Here is a 12139-nt window from a genome sequence, read left to right as displayed (position 1 = left end):
AGGGAGCATGGCTCTGCCAACAACTTGATTTCAGCACTCCAGCCTCTGGAACTGCGAGAGAACGCGTGTCTGTTGTTGAAGCCACCCAGCCTGTGCTGCTTTGTTAGGGCAGCCCTAGGAGACGAACACAACTAGTAACTGGCAAAGGCAGAAGTCCAGCCTGAGACCTTCTGAACGTAACTCCCAAGGTCACTCAACTCTGTTACCAGATGACTCTTGCCCAAGAATCTTCAGTGGGCTCTTAGGTCAAGGACTTCCTTACAACCATGTCTGTCCATCTTCTATGCCTCCCGTGTGGGAGATGAGATTTGGAAGCCATGGTCCCATTCTGGCCATTTGGTGGCTCCTCAGCCTCGTGGCAGCCGTAGTTCATGTGAGCTTCCGAACAGTGGGAAGCTACCCTGTTTCAAATTCCCTTGTGGTCAGGACAGGACTCCCAATAAACAAATCCACCTGCTATGGGGTGGCGTCAGGATCATCAAACTTAATCCAGGGATTGCTAATGTGATATGAGAGGAACAAATGGGCCCCCATTCCTACCGCCTGTCCATCAAGGGTAGATTATGCCCTTTAGGGACGGGGCCTTGGGACTGGTGAGGCTGTTGTGTTACTATTTACAGCGTTGCCAGTGGAAGAAAACAATCTTCAACTTCCACGTTTCTGCGGCAACGGGAGGATGTGGTCTGACTTCTGCCAGCACGCCCCTCCATCCCCTGGCCTCAGAACAGTGTGGGGCTTTTGCAGGGCAAAGGTGGGACTCAGCCCAAGAAGGGGTCCCAGAGGAGGGAAGGACAGAACCAGACAGAGAAGGTTAGAGACACCGACTTCCAAAGTCCCGGCTCCTGATTTCAGCTGGTGTGGAGTTTATCAGCCTAGCAGAGATCGCCTCCAGCTTTCGAAGGGAGGGAGCATGACGCGTCTCAGAAGGCAGGATCTGGGGGCGCCTGGGTGGCTTAGTGGTTTAAGTCTCTGCCTTCAGCTCGGGTCATGATCTCAGGGTCCTGGGATCGAGCCCCACATCGGGCTCTCTGCTCAGCGGGGAGCCTGCTTCCCCCTCTCTCTCTGCCTGCCTCTCTGCCTACTTGTGATCTCTCTCTGTCTATCAAGTAAATAAATAAAAATCTTTAAAAAAAAAAAAGAAGGCAGGATCTGGGTTGGAGGCACTTGGAGTGGTGTTTGTAAGACAGTCCCTCAGAGTGCAAGAAGAAAATAATAGAGTTTTGAGTTGGATTTCTGTCTTCTCTCTTTAAAATTTTTACTTTTTGTATTTGGTTTATAAAGTTCATAATATATTAACAAATTCGGACATGTAAAAATAAATGAGTGATGTATTGGAGGGCATACTCCAGTTTTGAAAACAGAGAAAGGTGTATGATCAGAGAAATTTGGAGACATTGTTTCAAAAGGTCACATCTGACAGTCAGGGCTCTTCCCCTCTCTTTGACACCAGTCCAAGGTCTCTCTCCAATGATCCTGAAATTCAGCCTTTGAGTTTTGATTCATGGGGTGTCCATCTCCGCATCTAGGAATGAATCCATCTCTCTGAAAACGAATGGAAACAATTCTGTTAGGTGGGACCTATAGCCTCTACTTTCTCAAGTCCCCATCAAACCCCCTTATTTTTAAAATTATTTTAGAGAGAGAGGGGAGGAGGAGGGAGAAAGGGCAGAGGAGAGAGAGAGAGAGAGAGAGAGAGAGAGTCTTAAGTGCATTCCACACCGAGCCTGGAGCCCGATGGGGGGCCTGGCTCTCCCAACTCTGATATGACCGGAGCCAAAATCAAGAGTCGGCTGCTTAACCAACTGAGCCACTCAGGTGTCCCATATTTGTATTTCAAACTCTGTTTTAAGGGATAGTTTGAAGATGGGAATCAAGAACTTGTTTAGAAGTAAGTGAGTTCCTCATCCCTCAAATAAGGTTGGATAGGGACAGTGGGGCTATCTTCTTCAGCTTGGGCTACTGTAACAAAAATAACAGACGGGGGGCTTATAAACGGTAGGAATTCATTTCTCATGGTGCTGGAGGTTGGAAATTTAAGATCAGGATGCCAGCACGGCTGGGTTCTGGTGAAGGCCCTCTTCTGAGTTGTAGACTGCCGACTTTTGGTTACATCCTTCCCTTACTGGGAAGCAAGCACTCTCATCTCGTTCAGGAGGGCTCCACATCCATGACTATCCCAAAGGCCCCACATCCTCACACCATCATGCTGGAGATAAGGGTTTCAGTATAAGAATTTGGGGGTGACACAGCAGGGAACATGGGAACGTTGGAGAAGATGCGGGGTAGTAGAAGCAGGACAGGGGTGGGGGATTCCTTCAAGCGAAGCTCCTGGCCACTTACCCTGCTTCAGATCAGGGAGGGGGATTTTTGCCTGGACCTGTCTTCTGATGTGAGTGGTGAATGAGAAGGCTGACCCCTGAGGGCAGTTTTGGACTGGAGGCATTCAGGGCTTGAGGCAGGGAGTCTAGTTAGGAGGAGATGATGTGGACTTCCCAGTTGGGAGAGAAACACGATTCTGCTCTTGGATGTTGAAAAGGGCCCAGAGAGTGACCCCTCCACCCCACCCCTCCCTAGGGCTTGGTGCTGCCTCTCTTCAGCAAGCTGAAAGAAAGGACCTGCCTCTTCTGCCTGGCCTCCTTGAAGCCATGAGGGCTTGAAGCCATGAGAGGTCATAGGTTTTCTTCCCCTCAGGACTGTCGCCTGACCAGCGAGTCACAGCAGCCCGAGCGCATCAAGAGCCATATTTACGATCATAGCCAAGAGCTCCTTCATGATACTTACGGGGTTCCACCCTGGAAGCTGGTGTTCAACATAGCCATAGTAACAGAAGAAACAATGGGCCATCTTTCTTTAGAGATTAGACGAAGTCTTTTCAAATAGGATTTTGCCAGTAGAAAATTATGTCTTGGCTCAGGCCGGTGGTCCTTTTGGAACCTGACCGAATCAGGCTACCATCCAGCTTCACGTTGCATCCCTTTATTAGTACATTTTTCATGACCCCTTGCTATAGAACCTTTGTGTTTCATTGGCATTTTGTAATTTGTGGGTGAAATGGTGGTTTCTGGCATCATATCACAGCTGCAAGGTCTTTTGCTTAAATCCACGGGAGTGGGACATTCATTACTCTGAAATGTGTAAGGGAGGACTTGTACCATCCGGCTTCTGTGTCTCTGAGCAAGCAATGTTATTCACTCTGCCGACAGTTTCCTCCTCCGTTCGGCATCAGGATGACTTCTATTTGTCTTTCAAAAGTCAGCTTTGGTGTCCCGTGGTCTACAAACCTTCCTGGCCCTCCAGGGCTCCCCTCTCCACTCCCATGTTCCTCTAGGACCAAGTGCTTCTTTCTAATTTTGCATTGATTAATCTAATTGTCTAAGTGCCTCCCCAACACCTGTAAGTCCCCAAGAGTGGGCGGGGCCTGTCTTGTCCTTTCATGAAGCATTTTCCTGATGAAATTCCGTCCCCTTCCCCACAGCCCCTGCCTGGGTCAGATGCCTCTTCTTGTCTTCCCTCAATTCTGCTGACCCTGATCAGAATCGTCCGTTTAAGTGCCTCCACCCAGAAGCACCTCTCTTGTTCCTCTTTGTATCTGAGCACCGCGTCGGCGTGGGGGGGGCGGGTCCTAATGCTTGACACATTGAAGGTAGGGGATAGTCTCATCCTGGTTTGCCTGAGCCTTTCTGGGTTTTAAAATGGAAAGCCTCACAATGTATGTACCTAAAAAAAATCTAAAGCTAATACTCAAACAAATATATGTACACCTCTGTTAGTTGTGGAATTATTCACGACAGTCAAAAACTGGAAACAGGGGTGCCTGGGTGACTCAGTGGGTTAAAGCCTCTGCCTTCAGCTCAGGTCATGGTCCCAGGGTCCTGGGATCGAGCCCCGCATCGGGCTCTCTGCTCAGCAGGGAGCCTGCTTCCCTCTCCCCACCTCTCTGCCTGCCTCTCTACCTCCTTATGATCTGTCAAATAAATAAATAAAATCTTTAAAACAAAACAAAACACTTTAAAACAAAACAAAAAACTGGAAACAGCCCAAGTGTCCACCAACTGATGGATGGCTGAACAAAATGGTAGAGCCATGGGATGGACTATGATTCAGCCAAAAAAAGGAACAGAGTACTGATGCTTGCTGCAGTGTGGATGGAACTCAGAAATGCTATGCTAAGATCCAAGAGGCCATATATAAGGTGTCACATTCTATGTGATTGCATTTATATGAAGTGTCCAGAGCTGGCAAATCCAGAGCCAGAACACAGGTGGGTAGTTAAGGGGGTGGGAAGAAGCAGGAGAGTGGAGAGTCAGCAGCTTAATGGGTACAGAGTTTCCTTTGGAGGTAGTGAGAATATTTTGGAAGTGGATGGAGGTGATGCTTGCACAACATTGGGACTATAACAGAGGCCCCTGAAGTGTTCCCTTTAAAATGGTTGCCTTTGTGTTGGTTGAATGTCATCCTAGGACACAGACACACAAAAAGTCTTGCAAACTGGGATGGTCCTGTGCCCGTCTCTCAAAAAAAATTTAAGAGAAGAAGGGGATGCTGCTTCCATAATGAAGTCAAATCTGAATTTTTAAAGGCTTTATTTTATTTTTTTTTAAAGATTTCATTTATTTATTTGGCAGAGAGAGATCACAAGTAGGCAGAGAGGCAGGCAGAGAGAGAGGAGGAAGCAGGGTCCCCGCTGAGCAGAGAGCCTGACGCAGGACTCGATCCCAGGACCCCGAGACCACGACCCGAACCAAAGGCAGAGGCCCAACCCACTGAGCCACCCAGGCACCCCTGAATTTTCAAAGGTTTTAAAGTAGAATGTGCTGACGGGGGTGGAAGGTCAGGCCGCCCTGGTTTCCCCCGTGGGGTGCCCTCCCTGACAGTTGCTGTCCTGGATCCTCAGGGGTCTCAAGCCTCCTTTCACATGTGGGCCCAGCGTGGACCAAAGCTCCCTCTGGTTTCCCACAGCCCAGACTAGGAGCTTGGCTCTTTAAAGACAGGCTCTAGAGGACAATGAAAGGGAAAGATAGTCCACGCATACAAGAGTGCTTCAGAGAGCACAGACTTCTGCTCTCGCCGTACTCATGGTCCTGGGGCAGGTCTGAAGGCTCATGTTGGCTCCAGGTTATCCTGGAGAAATAAGAATATGCCCCAGAAATGTCTAACACTTAATCCTAGCATATCAGAGTAAGTGCATTCAAAAGGTTTCCTTTTTCTTCTTTGGGACTGGGTGCCTCCCACCTCTAGGAAGCAAGACGCTGATGAAGACCCCCCAAAGCATGTGTATGGGGACATGGGGGTGGGGATGATGGCTCTTCTAACCTCTTTGAGACCCCCAGGAAGTCCTGGAGGAGCCCCAGGCTCCTTTGTGGAGATTTTTCTTTATAGGGTTTTACTTTCCAGGTTGGTGGATTGGCTGGGGATGGCGGGTGAGGACCCAGGAGTGAGTGAGTGATGGATTCTGGAAGGAAACTGGTCTATGATGTCTGGGGCCTTGGGGAGCAGGAGGACCCCTGCTTGCATGGAGGACCGGCTGGGCTGCCCACTCCTGGTAAGGTCGCAGGAATGGAGGCTTCTCTGCCCTTGAGGCTGAGTGAGTACTGGCCCCTGTCTGCCTCATCAGACACCCGCCGGCCCAGCCATGCATGCCGGAGGCTTGGCCGTGTCCTTGTCACTCATAGCAGCTCTGACTCAGCCCCTGTGAGCAGAGGAGGGGAAGCCAACAGCATATGCCCCGGAGGAATTTGTAAAATCCCCAGAAGAGGTGTCTAGCACACGGGCTGGAAAAGATCTCAGCAGGAATTATGACCATGTGTCTTAGTGTTCGATGGCCGAAGCCACAAATCACCGAGAAGTTGGTGGCTTAAAACAACAGACGTTTATTTTCTTAGTCTGGAGGCCAGAAGTGCAAAAGCAAGGCGTCGGCAGGGCCATGCTCTCTCTGAAGGGTCTGGGGGGAGGATCTGTTTCTGTGGCTTCAGCTGCTGGTGGCTCCCGGGACGCTCTGGTGTTCCTTGTAGTTCCAGTCTCTTCCCCCACTGTCACATGGACTTCTACTCTGGGTGTCCTTTCTTCCTATTTTTTTTTTTTCCCCTTTAAATCAGGGCCCTTGGATTAGGGCCCATCCTAATCCGGTATGACCTCGTCTAAATTAATTATCTCTTCAGAGACTCTATTTTCAAATCAGGTCAAATTCCAAGGTTCTGGGTGGGGATAAATTTTGGAGAGAGCCTACTCAACCCACTATCCGATGAAAGGAGATTTTAGGTATCATAGAACTTTCTGGTACTAAAAAATGTATAGTTTGCCAGCTAAGAGTTCAATAGACAAATGGAACAGAGAGATACAAACCTGAATTAATGGCTAAGGAGACCAAGAGGAAGAAACCACTGGAACGGAGCAAAAAAATGCAGGGAAATTCTCCCGGGACAAGATAAGCAGCTCGAAGGATGGATCCTGGGGCCCCAGGTCAGGTCCCCAAGGCGGAAAAGAAACAAAAGGAAGCGAGTTAGGAATGAAACAAGTAACAGAAAATGAAAACATTTCTTAAGCGGAAGCAAATTCTTTGAATCTTCAAATTGAGAGATTATGCTGGCTCCAACTGAGATTATGTGGAATTGAGACAGACTCATGCAAAATCTGGGAAAATCCTGGTAAACTTCAAGGATAAAGAAAATCCCATCAGCTAACAGATATAAGCATTAAGCCTGATGACTGTTTTCTCATACATTTTCAATTTCTCTATTGATTGGTTTGCTAAGCCATTTGTTGTTATTTAACTTTCTGTGTTTCCCTGACATGTTTGCAAGTTCTTGATGGTCGGGATGATGTTTTATTCATATTTCTATCTGTCTTAACATCTGGCCATCCAAAAACCAGATGCATAAGACCAGAGAACTAAGACACCCTAAAATTCAATTTACAGTAGTCCAAGGGGCTCACGGGGAGCTTTGCAGAACCACCTGGGGTACAGATGAGGCTGGTGGTTTTGTGCTTTTGCAGTGGCCTCAGAGAAGCCTCAGCTTTGGTCCGGGAAGTCCTGAGGCTTGGTGAGAATCTTAGAGTCTGAATGGTGATGGAAGGGAAGAAAGTCCTATAGATCTGAACAGGGCCAGGGAAAACGACCCGTCATCCCCCCGTCTCCTCAAGACTGACTTGGGGGTGAACATCACTGTGAGATAATGGTGTCCATCTCAGGCTTCACTCCCAAGGTCAAGACCTGAAAGACTGGGTCCAGCATCCTAGGAAGAGGGATTCACAAGCGCTAGGCAGGAACGGTCAGCTTTCTAGCCTCTGAGGTATGACCCAGGTCGTGGTGTATGTAGGAGCTGGTCAGGAAGTGGGCACAAGCCTGGGAACAAGATTGGGGTAAAAAGGCAGGGACAGGAGAGACTGTAATTTGGTTGGCAAGCAGGTGCCGAAGTTCACGCCAGTTTGGGCCAGGGCTTGGGGAGTCAGGCAGGCCTGTGTTTGACCCCTAGCTTCTCTACCCACTGGCTGTGCAACACTGGACAAGTGCTGACACTCTCTAAGAACTGTCGTGAGGATAAAAAGACTCTTGAATAAATAAAATATAAAAATAAATCAAAGTGTTGGTGCAGTTACAAGTACACGGCAAGGACTCAGGAAGCAGTATTGGTTCATCTTTACTGTTTGTTTCTCTTCTTTACCTTTTTTTTTTTTTTTAAAGATTTTATTTATTTGAAAGAGAGAGAGTGAGCGAGAGGAGGCGCAGAAGGGGAGGGAGAGAGAGGAGAAAGAAACTCAAGCAGATTCTGCCCTGAGCACGGAGCCCAATTTGGGGCTCGATCTCGCGACCCTGAGATCGTGACCTGAGCTGGAACTAAGAGGCTGATGCTTAATCTACTGAACCCCCCCCAGACACCCTTTTCTCTCTCTGTTTTGTTTGATTGTTTGTTTGTTTGTTTGTTTTAAATAGTGACAATCCCATTTCTAGATCTCATATCTGCTGGGCTGGGAAGGCTCGTGTATCCTCCGTGCAGGTTGGGCTGACACAGGACATCTGAGGTTTAGAGACTTCCGTCGTGGGGCAGGGAATGGGGTGTTGGTAGAGTTCCGCAAACCACAGGTTGCTCTGAAGGCCCCCTTGTTGGGCTGCACCTCAGGGCAGGGCACTCTTCTTTTTTGGCTCTTTATTTTGCAATCACAACACTGGTCACCATCGTCTCCTAAGTTTGTTCCTCTGAGGGCTTTGCACACTATTCCTTCATCATCTCTCCTTTTAGAGAAAATAAAGTCCAAGCTCACAAGGGATGTGCAAACATGAAGGCTGCCGGTGTCTGCTTCCTCCCTTCCTCCCTCCTTTCCTTCCTTCTCTTAATTCCATGTATTTATTTAATAAATACTGAATCTTTGCCCAGTGAATTACACTGTAATCAGTTTTGTACGAGACCCTGAAATGAGTTAAGATGTGATCTTTACTCGCAAGGTAGTCACGGATTGCTAGGGGAAGATTAAAAACATGCAGAAAGAGAGAAAGTGATGATCCATGATGATGATGGATGGATGGATGGATAGGTAGGTAGAAAGGCTATGAGATGTACAAGACGTTGCCAAGAGATGTCAGAGGCAGGAGCCATCCCTTCCCCCTAAGGCGAATCCAGGAGCTATGTCTTTAATGTCACACCTGCCATGTGTTTGTTGGCCTAGAGATTGGGTTCCTGCTCTGGTAGACTGGATGTTTTCCTTTTGTTTATTGGAGAGCTCAAGGAGGTAGGTCCTAAATGTAAGGCTTTGCGAGGTCAAGGAATGCCCAAGGACACAGCACTTGCAAGGGGCTGAGGAAGGATTCTCACCCAGGGTCATGTCACTTCTCTTCTAAAAACCCTCCAACAGTGTCGCTTCACACTCCAAGTAAAAGTGAAATTCTTCTCCTTGGTCTGCAAGTTTCTACCTGGCCAGGCCCCTCTCAAAACCTCATGTACTCCAGATTCCCCCATGTTCCTGCATTTTCTCAGACCCCCGAGCTTATCTGTGCCCGTAGCCTTTGCTCCCTGGGTTCCCTCTCCTTGAAATGCTTTTCCTCCTTGTAGGTTTCCGCTGAGAGCCCCCTTTCCGAGAGGACTTTGTGGACCATCTGAACTTCCTGGTTACACTCTTTGGTCTGGACCATATTTTATTTTCTTCCTAGCCCCCATCACTTCTGGGTATCTTGTACCAGTCATAGGGTAGTCCCAGCTCACGGGACTCTCAATAAAGAGATGTCACTTGGGGGAAATATAGTAAGTGTCAGGTCTTAGAATTGGATGTGGAGGGCACTTAAGAATGGACAGAGACAGAGAGACAGAGACAGGGAGAGACTGAGACAAAGAGAAAGAGAACTCGTAAGGAAGATCCAGTCTGACCAGAGAAGAAGATGGATATGCTAGCGACAAGAGCTTGAAAGGCGCATTTGGGAGAAGGGGCCACGGCTACTTCTCGGTGAGCCTGATCCTCAAATGTCAGGTTAAAGAGTTTACACTTGATTTGCTAAAGTGCAGTTTTGGCAGGGGAATTAAGCCCGTGAGAATGAGCTTTATATCATTTTGGCATGGGGGTAATTGCTACCAGTGTTTTAAAAATACCTTATGAATCTTGAGTGGAAGGGCCGTTTTGCTTTTTTAGACATTTTCATGGGTCATGCACAATTCCCTTCTCGTGATGGAAGAGGCAGGGCAAAGGGAAGGCCGGGCGTGTGTGGTCCCAGGGGACAGACCACATGTGAGGGGACAATATGGCCAGAATTCAAAGTAGCGAAAACCATCCTTCAGAGAGGGCAGTTTGACCTAGTTTGACCTGATTCTCCAAACCAGGGAGGGGAAGAGCCCAGATTACTCCTGGGGTCATGACACAACGGGAACATTATATTGACTCTGGGGCACTGGCCAGTTATGCCAAAGAAAGCAACACAATTCCTCGGAAGGGGAGAAGGGCTTTCCTAGAAGCACAGTTGACACTACCTCTAGAAAGAGTCTTTTTTCTCACTCTGATATGCCTATAATTCCTCCAGGCTGCGGGAGAATGAATGATGGCGGCCTTGGCCTTGGAGTTATTTCCCGGAAACCAGCGTTTCTCAGACATTTCCATCAAAAGCGCCATCCCCTTGGAAGAACCTGACACAGTGAAAGTTCTGTGGATATTTTTATGTTTTTCATTTATTTTTTAAATTTTTCTTTTATTTCAAAACTATATGGATTTTGCATTTTATATTCATGCCTAATATCAAATAATGCTTTAAATGATCATCAGGTGAAAAATACATGATTTTTCTTTTTTTCCCCCTCTAACCAAGTCATTGAGTAAAATGGATTTTCCCAGAAGACAGTGTCTGCATACATACACAGGATTTGTTTGAGTCCACGTTCCGTGAGAAGAGGTGGGGTGAGCAGCCAGAACCACTCCAAGCAGCTGTTGGCTCCGGAGGTCCACAGAGCTGCGGGATTTCATGTTGCCAGGCCTTGGCTGTTGTGTCCACTAACCGACCAGAACTCTTCCCAGATGGAGACGGCTCATTTCCTGGGAGCTGAGAGGCGTGAAATGGCAGTGGGAGAAACTGTGGACTAGGTTGACTCTCGTCAGCGTCTTTGTTTATGAGCCTACTTGGCGCTGGCAGATGCCTCGCATTAGCATTATTTAGACATTAAGAGATTCTAATTGGAGAGTAACATGTGTCCTCATCACAGCTGACCTTATTCACGGAGTGGGTGACATCTGAATGTCAAATTTGCATCAGTGAATTCTCTCCTCTAATAACCACTTTAATATGTAAATAACTGATTTGCAGCAGGGAAAAATGTACGTGATATTCTGATGATTGCTTGAAAGACGCAGCTTCCTTCCGTATACAGAGACGGAAGGACTGGGAGGTTCCTCCCTCTAATTGAGAGACGTTGGCCAAAGGACTGAGCTGGAAAGAAACACCCTTTACCCCAAATCAGCAGATATGTAGAGAGTTCCCACTTTGTGGACAGCCTTGGTGAAGTGCTGAGGGAGATCAAGGTGAGGAAGATAGGGTCTACCCCCAGAACATGTGAAGCCATTAGAGGGTAGGATATGAAAGGGGGCACAAATCAGTTCCTTTCACAGTGTCATAGGAGAAATCATAAGGGAGAAACACAAGTGACACTATTTCACCACTCTCTCATTTGGGGGCGGGAGGGCAGGCATCTGAAAAGGTGTCATATTAGCTTCCAAACTCAGTAAGCACTATGGCTCTGCCTTCAGTGGACAAGCTGGAGTCATCTCATATCAAGAGACGTCTTGGGCAGGTAGTTCAGGGCAGGCGCAATGACTCAGAAGGGCCTCAGTCTCTTTCTAGCATTTCCACTTCACCAGCCCTAGTGTGAAGGCCTTGGTAGTATACTGGATGCCTCATGGTTACAAAATGGGTGCTTCATCTCCTAGGTCTCAGGTCCACATTCTAGGCAATAAGAAGAAAGTGGGAAGGGCAAAGGGGAAAAAGAGCTTCTCTTCAAGAAGGTTTTTTTCTTATTCTTTTTAAAAAAATCCTGGAGGGGGGCGCCTGGGTGGTTCAGTGGGTTAAAACCTCTGCCTTCAGCTCAGGTCATGATCTCAGGGTCCTGGGATCGAGCCCCGTATCCGGCTCTCTGCTCAGCAGGGAGCCTACTTCCCCCCACCCCCCGCCCGCCTCTCTGCCTACTTGTGATCTCTGTCTGTCAAATAAATAAAATATTTTTTTTCTAAAATCTTTAGAAAAAAAAAAATTAAAAAAGTAAAAAAATCCGGAAGAGAAGCCTAACTGACCATCTGTGGTTGGAAGCACTCAAGGAGGAGAGGATGTTGGATGAGGGTTGGGACAAAGAGTGGTGTCCACCATGGGTATGTTGGAGAAAACAATGATGCTTTGGTACAAGTAGAGATTTTGACAGATGTGTATGTGTGTGTAGGTGGAGGGATTAGCATGAGGGAAGCTAGAACAACACCATGGATAATTAATAAAGAAGCTGGGAGAGAGGGGGGTAGAACAGACACCAGAGCAGAAGCTATGACTTTGCAGTGCCTTTGGGGAAGAAGAGGAAGCAGGATTGTTCTCCAGTATGTGTTGGTGGGAGGGAGAGGAGATGGGGGCAGATAGGCTGTGGAGCTGGGTCAGAGCGCCCTGATGCAGCCTGACCTGACCCCAGACCAG

General features: G+C 47.9%; 1 long non-coding RNA gene across 1 annotated transcript in view; it reads right to left on the bottom strand.

Annotated features, from left to right (window-relative positions):
* Positions 1–1326: 1326 nt before the first annotated feature.
* Positions 1327–12139, bottom strand: part of LOC116589890 — a 30047-nt gene continuing 19234 nt past the window's right edge. The window contains exon 3 of the long non-coding RNA XR_004285431.1: positions 1327–1542. This is a non-coding gene — a long non-coding RNA (uncharacterized LOC116589890). The remainder of the gene's footprint in view (positions 1543–12139) is intronic.

The sequence above is a fragment of the Mustela erminea genome, chromosome 5 (genome assembly GCF_009829155.1).
Source record: "Mustela erminea isolate mMusErm1 chromosome 5, mMusErm1.Pri, whole genome shotgun sequence".
Lineage (NCBI taxonomy): Eukaryota > Metazoa > Chordata > Mammalia > Carnivora > Mustelidae > Mustela > Mustela erminea.
Note: the sequence above shows the minus strand (reverse complement) of the source record. Positions and strands in the feature narration are given on the sequence as shown.